The sequence below is a fragment of the Diorhabda carinulata genome, chromosome 3 (genome assembly GCF_026250575.1).
Source record: "Diorhabda carinulata isolate Delta chromosome 3, icDioCari1.1, whole genome shotgun sequence".
Lineage (NCBI taxonomy): Eukaryota > Metazoa > Arthropoda > Insecta > Coleoptera > Chrysomelidae > Diorhabda > Diorhabda carinulata.
The window spans coordinates 25,062,776-25,078,046 of record NC_079462.1 but is presented as its reverse complement, the minus strand read 5'-3'; the positions used below and the strand labels follow the sequence as shown (position 1 = coordinate 25,078,046).

Sequence of the window (15,271 nt, the reverse complement as noted above, 5' to 3'; positions counted from 1 at the left end):
CTGAAAAATTGACAATAGAACAAAAAAAACGCCGTGAAAATGTTTCCATAAAGTGTTTGGCATTGTTTCACACAAACAAAGCCGAATTTTTGCGCCGTTCCCTAACTATGGTTAAAACGTGAGTCCATCACTTCACACACGAAACAAGAGAACAATCGAAACAATGGACTAAAAAGAAGGAGCCAGTTCCAAAGAGGGCAATGACCGTTCCATCTGAAGGCAAGGTCATGGTATCGGTTTTTTGGGATGCGCGCGGTATAATTTAAAAACTATCGACGTCGAGTATTTTGCGAACTTATTGTAATGTTTGAGCGAAGAAATCAAGCAAAAACGGTCGCAAAAAAGATTTTCCAACAATGAAGAGGTGATCTTAACGATTCTTTATAATTATGAATAATGTCTAAAAGGGGTATCCAGCTTATTGAAAATTACTGGGAAAAGTATATGTAGCTATAAGGAGATTACGTTGAAAAATATTTTTTTATTGTTGGGCCAGATACTTCTGGGACCATCCTCGTAGTAGAATTCTCTTCTTTGTCGCGAGAATGGGTATTATAAGCGTTTTTTTTTGAAACTCACCCTGGTATGTCAGTTTTTTGGTTGAAACTTCTTTAGAGTTCAAATAAGAAGTATAATTATAAGAGGCTGTATTTGGTTTACTGTATTAATGACCCCGGATTTTGTTTGGAATACAGTTAGCTCCTATAATATGTCCCAAATATTAACTGTGTTATTTAAAAGTAGCAGTTTAAATTATTCCAACCTTAATCTTGATCTAGGCAAAAATATTTTTCAATTAATATGTTAATTGATTTGTAGTAATTCCTACATTTTGTTTTTAAGGTAGCCTTAGATTGCATCGGTTTTTCTTTCGTAGCTTGACAATCATACAACTTCAGACTGAGTGGGAATGAGTTAATAAACCTTACGAAAATGTCTGTGTTCAATTCATACAGCATCGGTTTCTAAATTGGGAGGTAACTGTAGAACTGTAAACTAGAAAAAAATTTGTACCTCATTCATATAATCTAAAAATTAACCAGGAACTTTTTATGAATTCATAATTTCAAATATCTCATAATCCTGTTATAGCAAAACAACTCTGACCGCGGATTTTAATTTTACACACAAATCACTTTCGTAATAACCCTTCACTCTCAAAGAATGTCACCATGTTGACATGTGTATCAAATGCAGAAAAGAGAGTACGAATACAATATGGAAATTTATTATACTTCTGTTTATTTTTGGTATTTAAAAAAATATCTGGATGATATATGTGACACGCAGGGTGTCCTTCTTATATTTATCGATGTGCAAGAGCTCTATTATTGAAATTTTGAAACATAAAATCATTCAAATTTAAGTGGGAGAGCATTCGAAAAACTATAATCATCAACCAACAAGAGAAGTAATTTCAATTCTTAAAATATTTCCACGTAATACCTAAGATAACAAAGAACATTTCTTTATGCCTCAAAAATCGCTTCTGGAATATTTCGCAATGAGTTGCAATGAAAAGTTATTTAGCGTTTCACATGTTGTTTAGTTTACACAAGTGTTGCCTACAATAAATTCTTAGTATTTTCCACAAAAAGGGATTAACGTCTCCTGATCACGATGACCATTTAAAAAGGTCCATACCCTTTTGTTCAAATATTCATCTAAACTAAAATTATAAGGGACACCATCATGCATAAATTATGAATGTACACGAGTTAGGAGTGGCACTTCAACAATTAGGCTCCAAAACTTGTTTCAGAAAGAAATACAAATACGAGGGTTTATTTAAAATAAGGTGTATTATTTTATTAGAAGCAGTCTGATCATAGGTCGAAGACCTCCCGCCTATTGTTTGTCATTAATTACCACTATATAGATAGTCTACTTTGTATGTATGTGTGATTCAAAGTGTCAGCGACCCAAAGGATCCATTGTTGCTGCAAAGCAGTCGGCTTAATATGTACAAACTAGTGTTTTCAGATATCCATTGAGGCTACCATGCATCGACAATATTGTTGTAAATATTTATAGATTGTTCTTATACATTTAATCTTTCATTATTATAGGTTCCCCGGGGGTATCTTCACTTGCCTCGCTCCCTGTTGATTATTCCAACAACTGATGTTTCCCCTATCTACATCTATTTCTAATGTTTTCTATTGTTCTGTAGCCGAATCCACAGAAATGGATTTATTATCCGCAAGTCTGTCTGCTATTTAATTCTCCACCAGAGTAGTCCAAAACCCATTGGAGGTTAAGTTGTTTCCTAGCCATTCCCATGTAAACTTGGATCAAATGACATTGGAGCTCAGAGCTCTAATGTTGTTGCTTGAATATCAGACAAGATGATAATCTCCTATTTACGATTTCTTTTCAGTTTAATTTTGTAACATTTCTTTCATTCCTAATATGATATTTGGATCCCATTTACTTTTAAAGCTTAGATTTAAAATAAATTTTTTCTAAAATCTCAATTTTTTCGTTACTTCATCGTGAAGCCTATTTAGATTTGATCATTATCTGAGGGGGGCTTTGGCTTATCCCTGATGACTCTCTTAATATTCTGAGTGAAGTTTGCTTCAAAACTCAATGTTAATGCATTGCTCAGGTGTCACGGCAAACATTGTAAATGCTTACTGATAAGCTAGAACTGGTACTTTTCCTAACACATGCGGGTATAAAATATACTAGTTTTGTAGTAATTGTTAGTAGTTGCGGTTGATCAAATGTCCATTATCCATTATTCATTATACCTTCAGGTTACAGTGTGAGAAATGAGAATACATTTCCTTCCTCCAATCTTATATTCTTTTCCCAACTTTGATTTTCGTTTTCGTTTCGTTTTTTCGAACCAAATCGTTTTCAAACTTCAAAAACTTACTTAAAATAGATGTAAATTTTGTTCCCAATATTTCATTTTGATTAGAAAAGCTCACTATAGCCACCACATAAATGTTATATATGTTTATGATGAATATTTCTTACGACTGAATGTCAGCTTCCATTCAAATATTATCGGATCTGTATTTTTAAATTTAAATTTACCATACCAATAAACAACAATTAAGACCTTTTTTATTTTGAATATATGTAGAAGTTTGGATAGAAGATTAATTCCTTGAACAGTACAATGTACAATGATCAGAATGATTCTGTTTAATAATATAAAATCATTGAAAGAAAAGAATGTGCCAAGAATCAATTTTTATGTGGTGTTAGTTCTCATGTTTTCAATTATAAGTAGTTATAGAAATAGCAGCAGTAAAGATAAAAGTAAACAAAAGTTGAAATGAAGAATACTTGAAGATAGTTCAAAAACATATAACAACATAAAAATAATTGCAGTGTAGAAAAATGTCACCTTTAACCACTAGAAAATCCTAAGATTAAATTTGTTTAATTTATCAACTCTGGTTCAGTTTTCTCAGTGTTTATTAAATAAATTTTCTTTACTGCGACATGCACAAGCTCTGTCCTTCAAAGGATTGAACAGGACGAATATTTATGAGGCGCTCCGAAGGCTGAAGATTTGAAAATAACGGAGCCTAAGCCCAAGCGAGACGTGCGCCCATGTCCCAAGTTCGAGATTAAAGCAAGGGGGATTAATTTAAAAGTTGATTTTAATTAAAAGTTAATTCGGAGACAAGATGATAATAATTTTAAAATTCACGAGCGGGATATCAATGTTTGAAAATTTTTAGTACGTAGTAAATCAAAAGCGTGACGCTTGTCAACTGATTATTGGAATATTATTTACGAGGAATATGTAGTAGAAATTATTCAATGTTTCATATAGTTTATTAGATTTGTTTTATTACAAATGTCAAAAAATGGATTAGATATAAGTATACAGGTAAACTATATAACATTTAGATATTTTAATTATTATCATTGTTAATCAAGCAAAAATCCAGGTTTTTTGTTCATAACAATTGCCCTATTATGCCGTATTATGTCGACAATCTGATCTTAAGATCAATCAGCAGCTTGCAGCTATCTAATACATTATGTACATTAATTCAATTACATTTCAACGTATACCAACTCCACCAACCCGACAGATTTAATCTCCTTGAGTCTTCTCGCTATTTTTTTATTGTATTATTAGGAACTCGCCCACAACATGGACCGTGAAGCCGGTTCTGTTCGATTATGATAAAATTTAAAGTTTGGCGAACTTCTAATGTATATAAATATTTTGGTAAAGACTGAAGTAAGTCTAAACGTTAATTTTCATCAATATTTCAAAAGTTAGTAAAAAAAACTAATTGTAAAACAGAAGGGGCCTAAAATCATCATCATCAAACAATTAGAAACTTAAACATATCAAAAGGTCTAAGAAATAAGAAATTAAAATAAAATAATATATATACAGCAGGGGTCTTACAGCTTTCTTTGCCGCGTCCCGCATTTCGTACTCTATCGTACTTTCTATCTATCCACTCGTTTACCTGAATAGCTCTATATTTCATATTTTGGCCAATTCCTTCCTTCCAGGTTCTTCAGGGTCTTCTTCGTCTCCTTCTATTCAGCGGTTGATACAGCAATGCTACGTATACTCGACCTGTTTTTATATCTTCATTCCGTGTATGCTCTGTTCTGCTCTGTTTTTTTTTTAATTGTTACTTAAAATAATGCAAACAATTTGATACTTTTTCTATAATATGTTCATGTTCAGTAACTATTAGAACAATCGGTTAATGTTCGATATTCCAGTTTCACCCTTTTACAATTTGCATTTAGTTCACAGATAAGTTTCTTATGATAAGGGCTCTATCAAATCTGGAGCTTTTTGTGGATCTGTAGGTGGGTTTGACTGTTGATACCAAATTTCTAGTCTTTTCACCACTTCCAGCACTTGTCCCTTAGTAATCTTTTATTTTTTAATGTTTAACATTTAACAACAGGCTTTTTAATAATTTTCAACCTATGAAAAAGTTTTACGCTATTTTTATTAATTATTTACATATTGCCTCAGCCAATACACGAATCAATGTTGTAAACTATATAAAATTTTGTAAAAATTTCACACCCTCTTTTGTCCAAATATGCCGATAGAATTTATACCCCTAATGTTAATAATTTCTATTCTTTTCATTTGGATTCCTCTGATTAAGATTAAAAAGAAATGAATATGAAAACATATTAACAAGGAATAGAAGTATCATATATAGTTCTACTATATTTCCAGTCAAAATAAGAGAAATTTTTAAAGGTTCAATATACTTTGTATAAAGTGATGTAGTCAGAAAACATAACAAACAGAATATAAAATTTTAAACTTTAATATACTCAACCACAGAAATTTGAAAACAACTATGAAAATAATGCGTTTACCATCAACATCTTCCTCATTATTTTGACAGCACTGTCCACATATCCTCATATTAACCACCTCACTGTAATAATCACTGAAAGACCTTCTCAAAAAATTAACAAGAACACGGAACAGTGCCCTAATGTACCAACACATTTGTTTAATGTGAATTATATATAAATGTCTTTAGTGTACTAAAAGCCGTATAGATTCATTAAAAAGTAGTAGAACATAATAAGAGATGTTTAGCAGATGTCTCTAATTGTCTTCCGTTCCTTTTTTTTTTGTTTTCGTTCCCTAATAAAGTATTCCTTTTCTGTTTTCGTTTGTATCCATGAATGTCTGCAGCAACGTAATTAATCTACGAGGTAAATTGAGTTTAAGCCGTAGCTTAAGACGTATCTTAAGAGAAATGTAACGGGCGTAGGATTGAAATACATCTTCTTGTCGTCGGTGACAAAGCAAATAGCAGATTACATCTAAGTGTTCGGTTTATATAGAAGCTTTCTAACTTGAGCTGCTCTATTGGATTTAAGTTTTTGATAGGCAGTTCATGAGTCAAATAGCAAAATCCTCAAAAATGCTTACTTATCTTCTACACTTGGTTTACTAAAATTCTTTCGAGAGGTTGTCAATTTGACAGACATTTAAAAAAATTTTGTTAAATTGACTTCTTCGTTGTAGTTTGTATCTTGATAATTACATAAAAATGTCAACAATACTTTTACTGCATTAGAAATAGCATATATTTACGAATTTTAATTACTAGAAATGAATAAAAGGTTTCACTGTTTTTCAAGAAAAATCAAGTTAACAGATACTTCTTAGACATTTTTATGTTTTTCGTAACGAATCGTCTTAATTTCAGCTTTCTTAATAGAAAATCAATTTAAAATAATACGTAAAAATTGACGTTTCGAACTATTTGGGTCTTCATCAAAATACTACTTGACATTGGCAATTTATGTAATTATATAAATAAATAGATCACCTACAACATGGATATCAAAATTAAAATCTGTTACCTGTTTTAACCAAAAATAGTTATTTATGCAACAAGTGAGTAAAATAATACTTTTTTCACGAGTAGAACGGTTTGACCTACTCCTACGAGTGAAAAAAAAATTACTTTACTCATGGGTTTCATACAAATTTTTTTCTGCGTCCGTAACTTGAGAAAATCCTACAAAACTTTCATCAACTTTTATTTTGTAACAGTAATATTAAAAGTACAACTGGGAGAATTATTTATTTGAAGTAAAGAATAAGTTACATTACTATTAGTACTTGAATTGGTAACTTAACAAGTTCAAAGAAATAACATATATAGTTGTATTAGTACTTATTGTTGGTAGGGTCGTGAACAATTACAATGTTGCTTGAAGTCGTACTAGTTCCCATCAAAATTTACACTGCGAAATCCATTTTGTTTTTTATTTAGTCGTCTACGTAACCCTCCGCAACTGTGTTGGATTTCCATCCAACGTGCTTCTTTAGTTGAATTATATCACCACCGGAATCCTCTAACAGAGACGTCGAAGAGCGTCAAAATGTATGCCCAGTGTAGTTTTTTGGATTACCTAGGTAAATTCAAATATGTTGCAATAAGCGAGGGTATTTTTGAAAAGGTATTGATACCTACAACTTAATTTTTGCATTTTCCATTTCGGTACTGCAAAAAGAAATGGTCTGTTTTGACATTTGTGAGTCGTTGGTTTTCATATTTTTTATAAATGTTTACCAAGTATAATCCATTATCAGATATTTCACTAATAACAGTAAATCAACGTTAAACATGAGTTTTTTGTATCAGGTACTGTGATAATTAAAACATTTCCGGTATTATTATTATCGTTAGATTTCATTTTATATAATTCCTTCCTACGCAAAGCTCCTACGATTCCGAATATTAAAGCAACCAGAAAGGATTCTTTAGGTCTATAGGCAACGGATTTATTTTTCAAATCTGCAATGAGTTTCGTCTATTTATTGATGTTTACGTCGTTATTTACCATTAGAGTGCCTTTCAGTTTTAATTAAGTCGACGAAAGTGTTGAAGACTTTCACATTTTGGATTTAGTTTCAAAGTAAGCTAGTAACACTCTTTCTGTGAAGCTGTTTATGCCTTTTTTAGTACGTCATCCCATAAAAAAATTATAATCTTTTAAATACTGCTCCCTATATTTCTCAGGGAAAAGATTCATAGTCGCTGCAGTTGCCGATTCAACAACATCTGGTGTGCAGTTTAAACTTTCTTCACTATTACTCTCCATCACTAATCATAATACTCTTTTTAATTAGACACAAAACGGATTTTCTTGACGAATATGAAGAAATAAAAGTGTGACAGTTTCTCGGAGAAACGAATTGACATGAGAAAGAAAGCGTTCACAGCCCAAAATTTTATAATTGCGTTAAAAAATGACACGTTACGGCACTTTTTTTAACGCAAGAGCGTGAAAAAATGAACCGCTACCGTACTTTTTTTCACGCTTTTTAAACGATTCACAAATTATATTCTTTATAAATGCAAATGAATAAAAAAGGTGAATATTATAACGGATGTAGTGAAAAAATCATTTTTCGTAAGTTATTACATTTCAAAAATATGTGGCAGAATAAACAGATACTATATCAAATAAGAAAAGAAGCAGAAACTTAACCTGAAAACATAAAATATTTCTCCTTACCACTTTCCTAACAACCATCGAATTATTTCAATAAATATAATATTAGTAAAAGTTATTAAGAAAATAATACATTATCCAAATATTTCACTAAACTAAATTATAAAACACTCAATATCGAAAGTATCTAATACTATGTATCAAGTACCTTGTAATGATTCTGGCGCTGTTTACGTACAACAGAAATCTGCATTAACAAACCATTTCAAAAAGCATACATCCATTTATAAAAATTTTTGAAACCGAATAAAATGCAAGAAAAATTTTTAGTAATGGTTCTCATACATAGCAACGAGAAAGCTGTCAATAACAACATAGACCTAAATTTGAGTGAAATTTGTAGTTCTATTTTATTACAACTACGAATAATTAAATTGATGGCTGTTATTCTATAACAATATAGAAGAAGCAAAATGGGTTTGACGGAGAAGACTTCATACGAGTAGTGCCTTTTTATTAGCAATATACGAGGATGGTCCCAGAAGTACCTGGCCCAACAAAGAAAACACAAAAATTTTGGAAAAAAGTATATTTATTTTTCAACGTAATGTCTTTTTATCTCCATACACTTTTCCTAGCGATATTCAGTAAGCTCAATACCGTTTTTATAATAAGAATCGTTTAAATCCTCAATTTTGCCATTCAACTGCCGACATCACCTCTTCATTGATGGAAAATCTTCGACTACCGAGCCATTATTTCAAGAGTGGGAACAGAAAATAATCCGAGGTGGCTAAATCTGGCGAATAGGGTACACGAGATAGCAATTCACTCTAATTTATTAATTTAGGCCAATGCAATAATGGATGTGTGAGCTGGTGCTTTGTCTGGATGAAACAACTTAACCAAATGCGGTTGTTTTTGGTTGATTTCTTCCCTTAAACGTTGCAATAAGTTCACATAATACTCTTCCTCAATATGTTTTCCTCTTTCAAGACAGAAAATAAAAATTATCCCACGCGCATACCAAAAAACCGACACCATTACCATGCTTGCAATGGAACTTTCTTTTTGGAGCCGGTTCCCGCTTTGCGGTAACTGTCCTGGGATTAGCATAGAAAAGGTTTATCGAAGATATACAACCTTCAATAAACGATACTGAATTTTGTTGGAACTCACAAAGCAAAAAATAACGAAGAATAAGTGGAAATTATGGTTTTGAACTTGAATAATTTTAGTTGTACCATGAATATAAAATATGACTCCATATCCACGTACATATCATTCCAGATAACTTTTGTCACAAATGTGTAAAAAATATCGTATGAAACTGGCATAGTAAGGTATAGTATATGGTATAGTAAGGAACAAGAAGAAATATTCCTTCAATGGTACTATTGAAAATCGATATCAAAGACGATATCTCTATGACAGTCGACTATCTTGTAATAAATACTCAAATGCATGTCCTTTTTAAGGCAATAGTTATACTTTTGACGTGAATATAAAAATACTGAATGTACTATCTCTCAAAAAATAGATCTGATCGGATACTGCATCCAAAAATTAACAGTTGGAAAATCACAGGCTATGTTTCATATTGTACCAAAACAAAACGCAACAGAATTTTCTGGTTTGCCATTCTATTGTTGAAAGTTTTAATAATTCTGTTAAACGCTTTTTTTTCGTGCGCGGTTGACCGTGACAAAGGATTATTAATGAATTAGCTTTTTTTAAGTGGGTCGCGAAAACAACAGATTTGACGATTTTATTTTCATTGTGATTGACGGAAAGTGGTAAGGGTTTAAGGTGATTGTCAGTTTTCCGCATTGGATTAATCAATATCCCACTTAACAGATGAATAATTTTTTAATTAAATTATTTACTTTTTCTGAGTAGTGAGTAATGTTTTGAGAATCAACAATAATAGAGTGGAGCCATTCATTTTAAATTATAGAATACTTTAAATGGTGAGGCTTCGAAATTATATGGTTCATATAGTTATAATATCACAAGACCTCTCAAACTATGTGTAAAATTTCATGACATTTCGGTTAGTCAAAAACAATTACAGTCATTTAGATGAAGATACTTTCATCATTTTCAAAACAATAATATTTGTTAATTTATCATTGCTTCCTTACGAAAAAAATACTGTACAAGCTCAACAATGGCTTCAAAAGTGTTATCAGGACTCTGCTCCATCGAAAAGAATCTGAATTTAAACATAGTCGTACAGACACCGATGATTGTTAACGTTCTAGTCGTCCAATTGAGGTGTTACTCCAGAGAACATCAAAAAGTCCACAAATTAATTATATCTAATCGTGAATTGAAAATTCGAGAGATATCTGAAGCCGTAAGATATCAGAAGACAGTATATTCACAATTATGCATGAACATTTAACCATAAGAAAGCTTTTTTCAAAGTGTGTTTGAGTAGTGTTTGGCCATGTTTACACGTAAAAAATCAAATTTTTTGCATCTAAAAGGTGATAATAGATAAAATATGGATTCCGGAGTATCCAAAGGCACAACAGTCAGCTGGGAAGGTTATGGCTTCAGTATTATGGACTGCGCATGAAATATTGTTCATCGACTATCTCCAAAAGAGAGATACATTCAATAGCGAATACCACATAGAGTTGTTGAATAATTTTAATGCAAAAATCAAGGAAAAACGACCTCATATGTCGAAGATAGAACCACAGCTTCACCAAGACAGTGCATTGATTCACAAGTCGATGACAACGATAGTTAAATTGTTAAATTGAACGAATTCCACTTCAAAGTGCTTCCTCATCCACCGTATAGTCCATATCTGGCTCCCAGTGACTACTAGCTATTCGTTGATCTGAAAAAAATGCTCCATGGTAAGAAATTTGGCACAAATGAAGGACTTGCTGAAATTGATGCCTATTTTGAGGCAAAAGATAAATCCATCTACAAGCACTATATCGAGAAGATAGAGAAAAGTTAGAATGATTGTATTACTCTTGAAGGAGATTACATTGATCTATTTTTGACAAAAAATGTGTTTTTCTTAGTCACATGGCTTATTAAATGATGTTTTATGTGCTTTAGTAAACATCTAAATGTGAATGAATTACATCCCTTCTTAACTAAGTAACTAGTATTTATTCTCAATCTTCGATTCTACTTTCTTTTCATATAATTATCAAACGAATGATTATTCTTACGATTGACTTTATCACCATTGTAATTTTATTAAAAACTTGTATAGCGAGGTAAACCGTTCAAGATTTCACAATATTCTCTTACCACACAATTTTCTTTGAACACAGTAAATTATGTATCGACAAAAGCGTAAAAGTTGATTGGAAAATTAAGGCTTTACAACACCGACGCCAATACCTTTAGTGAAGGCGTAGTGAATAACCAAAATCAACTCTGGTAGTTGAAACGAACGCTCTAGAGTCGATCAAGAACATCAAGAGGGAGAAAATAACAAACAAAACAGTCAAGCACTAAATGGGACGACAAAAATCGCCAAAGCTGAAATTGCACAACAGATATTACACTTTATACAGATAGATACAGGAGAATATGACGGTCACGAACTCAAATACAAAAAGGACATTCTAGAAATTACGATTACTACAAGCACACACTTTATGAGATCCTTCTGGAATGACAAGAAATAATAATAAAACTTTTTCTAATAAAATACATAGAAACATAGGCGGAATATTAATTTGTAAGCTTCAAGAAAATATAAGGAAATTAGGCTTCCTTCCTATTCTATACTATATTAAAGAAATTCCCAATAAATCATTTTCCGAACTTTCAATGAATGCATGTCCAATTTATATACAAAGACATTCAGTAATACTCTTTCATACCTACTGGTTTAAGACCAAAAATATCAGAAACCTGTTGTAATACCTGTTATTAAACAGTATGTTCTTTATTCTATTACTTGCAAGAATGCTGTAACAGATACACAGCCGCACGCATCTGATGCCGCCAGTTATATCTTAATATAGTGAAAACTATAGTGTCAAGGGTGCACATGCCAAATGCCATCTGACGGCGTGGGTCATATATTAGCATGGTGACCCCTTTTCAAGCGCGGATCCAGGGGGGTCATGGGGTCATGACCCCCTGAAACCCTGATTAATTAGCTTGGTTTTTTGTTTCTTATAAAAGGGCGTAAGTAGGAATGTGTAAAAGTACGAATTATTTTACACCGTGGATAAAGGGAGCCAATACCCCCAAATATTTCGAATATCAAAACAATACCTAATAAAACAAAAACAAGACTAAGAAGTAGAAGCATCTGACATAAACTAATTAATATGAATTAAATCAAACTAATCGAAAAAAGAACCGAGAGTCGGTCTAGAGCTCTATGGGTGAACGACTTGGGAGTTGGTCTATCGAAAGAATCAACTGTCCGTAAAAGAACTAGTAAACTTGAGTAAAATTGTAAAATTCGTCTTTTTGCTGTCAAAAACAAAGTATATAACTTTTATTTTGTGGGTAAAAGACTTAAAATGCCATGTCTTTGGGGGAGGACTCGTCCTAATACTAATGTCCCCCCGTTTGTCAAGACCCTGGATCCGCTTTTGCTCCATTTATGATTGGGTAACCGTTAAACTATTATTCCATATATACGTGGAAGAAAGAGTTAACTGTAGCTAGATACAGAAGTTTCTACAAAGCTCTGGAATTATTGAAAAAGCAAATATAAGGCAGGATGTTACAATAGAACAGTTGCTTGAATATTGAAGATAGGCGGCGAACTACAAAAGTAATGTAGAGTTGTAATTATTGTGATAATTGTGATGTCATAAAGTTTCAGGTGTTAAATTGACTTGTATAATTTTATCTACGAATTTTAGATTAGATACTTTTATAACTAAAATCAATTACATTAATGCCAGGTGGATTAACTTCGAATATACTCAGTTGAACAAAGTACAACCTTACAACATTTCTACTAAGTACCCAATGAGATTTTATATTTTCTTTTAATTATCTTCAGCTTCGAATGGTGGTTTTCCGTAATAGATAAATATATTATATGTTAACTAAAGATGTCACTTGACATGTAATTCTTGATTGGAGTCACTCACTACAGACAGGCTTGCTGGTTGGATTCATTCCTCTTTTTTAGAGATCATTTTTAGGTTTTAGAATTCCATTCAAGGATTTATTGGAGCATCAAACGTTTCATAATATTTGTAGAATTCAGTTCTACCAACTCACCAACCAGGGTCTGGAAGGTTGTCACTGAGGAAAACCTATTATCAAAAGGGTCAATACTATTTGTAGCTCATTATCGCTTAATAAGCCATCAAACATCACTAGTTTTATCTAAGAATTAGACCGGTTCCTAAAATAAATTTATAACAAGAAAGATGCTTCAAAATTTCTGCGTTCTTATTTGGTCCTTTCAAATCTTCAAACACCTAAGAATCCGGAGCTAACCCAGCTGGAATTAAAGAAAGAAACATATTAAATAATGAATATAAAAGCAAAAAAATGTTAATTATCTTGAGTTTTATATGTTTTTTGCAGATTAGGCGAAAAAATTTGGTTACTAAGACCATATGGATGATCAACGTTGTGTAACATCTGCTGACCAATTCGCCAATATTTTACTTAGATTTGCAAATAACAGTACGTGGAAGACACTTTAGCTCAGATATAATAAGGTGAGTTCATTCATCAACTTACCAACTTAAGAGAGTTAATATAGTAGAGCTTTAACGATAAACCAAAGTTTGGATAGAATTTTATTGTAGATGAACACGACCAGGGTATCCAGAAACTTTCCCATTAAACAACATATACTATATGTGCTTTATGTCCATCTAACCTAATTTTCTCAATTATTACTACGGTCTACTTGAAATTATTATATAGGTTACGTTGCTGAATGAAAAATTCTATCAATTCGTAGAAAATAATAAAACGTATAAAGTTAAAACTGATGCATACTGATGTCAACTCTTGTGACGGCAATTAAAAAGAAGTTTGTAGGTAGCGATTTTTTAAGATTCATAATCGGTGTCATCTTCAAAGGTAGCTAATTTTCTTAGGATAAATATTGAAATAAAATCTCGTATCTATAGTTCACGATTGGTGAAAACCACCCTGGATACTCTGTATATAAAGGGTAGTGCTTAAATTATTACATTGGAAGGTACCATAATTTTTGCAGATTGGTGATTGTCAATTCTGCTTCGATATTTGTGAAAACATACAAAATACAATTCATTAGTATATAAAGTGCTAGACGTAGATTTTACATTAGTCTGATACCAATTATGTAAACTCCACGTCGTTTGGCTACTCTACTAGAAAAGGATGATACAATCCGATATCCTTTTAGGTCTTGTCAATCGAAGAGTAATTGATCTGATATCGCAATTAGTCATAAATCGGTGCTACCATCTTAGCTTAATAGAGAACCATCATGAGCAACAATCGTTTCTATTTCTATAGGAGTAAGCAGAATTATAGCAACGAAAATCCACGAAGAGTAATGTCACTGTTCAAAATTACTGTGATGATGTGGTGTTTACAGTGGAGCGGTCACCAACCTATTTTTTTGAAATCGCATTGAAACTATGTAAACGGTGAGTGCTACAGAACAATACTCAACGACTTTCTCCTGCCTCATCTGAGTGTATAACGAATGGTGAATAAGCGGTTTCAAAAGAATAGAGCAACAGTGCATTCTGCATGAACAACCGAAATGTATTTTCGAGTCACTTAACTTTTGTTAATTTGCACTGGCCACCAAGAGTGCACGATTTTTTTTTTTGGAAGATATCCTGTAGTCTTTGTCAAAAAGCATAAGAATCTTGAAATCCTCAAAACGAATATTCATCAGAAATGCGGGAATCTATCGCCAGAAAATCTACAATGAGTGTGCACTTACTTCACCGATATCATTTGTTCCACTTAATGGAAAAAAATTCAACAACTAAACACAATTCAAAAGCAAATTTATTTTTTTATTTATAAAATAATTAAAGTCAATTATCAATAACTTTTACTCCAACCACGAATCTTATATCAATCTAGAAGTTGGAAATAAATATTTTGAACCTTATTCTAGTCATACATAGATTGATCTAGCAATTTTTTTACCTCCTTCTCTAGTATTTTCTCTATTCCACAGAAGAGTTGAGGTCTTAGCGATGGTTTATCCGGCCGTACTTTAGAAAATTTATCTCGTGTTTTATTTTGCTCTTCCAGCTGGACGCATTTTCGATTGATGCCTGAAAAATAATTGGGTTGTTGTCCAAACTTTCATAGTATTTGGTTTTGGCACAGAAGATTCCTATTA

At 32.1% G+C, this 15,271-nt stretch overlaps 1 protein-coding gene across 1 annotated transcript in view; it reads left to right on the top strand.

Annotated features, from left to right (window-relative positions):
• Positions 1-15,271, top strand: part of LOC130892023 (uncharacterized) — a 174,579-nt gene that overhangs the window by 122,964 nt on the left and 36,344 nt on the right. The window contains exon 2 of the mRNA XM_057797202.1: positions 13,492-13,628. The gene's annotated coding sequence lies outside the window, so the exon portion shown is untranslated. The remainder of the gene's footprint in view (positions 1-13,491; positions 13,629-15,271) is intronic.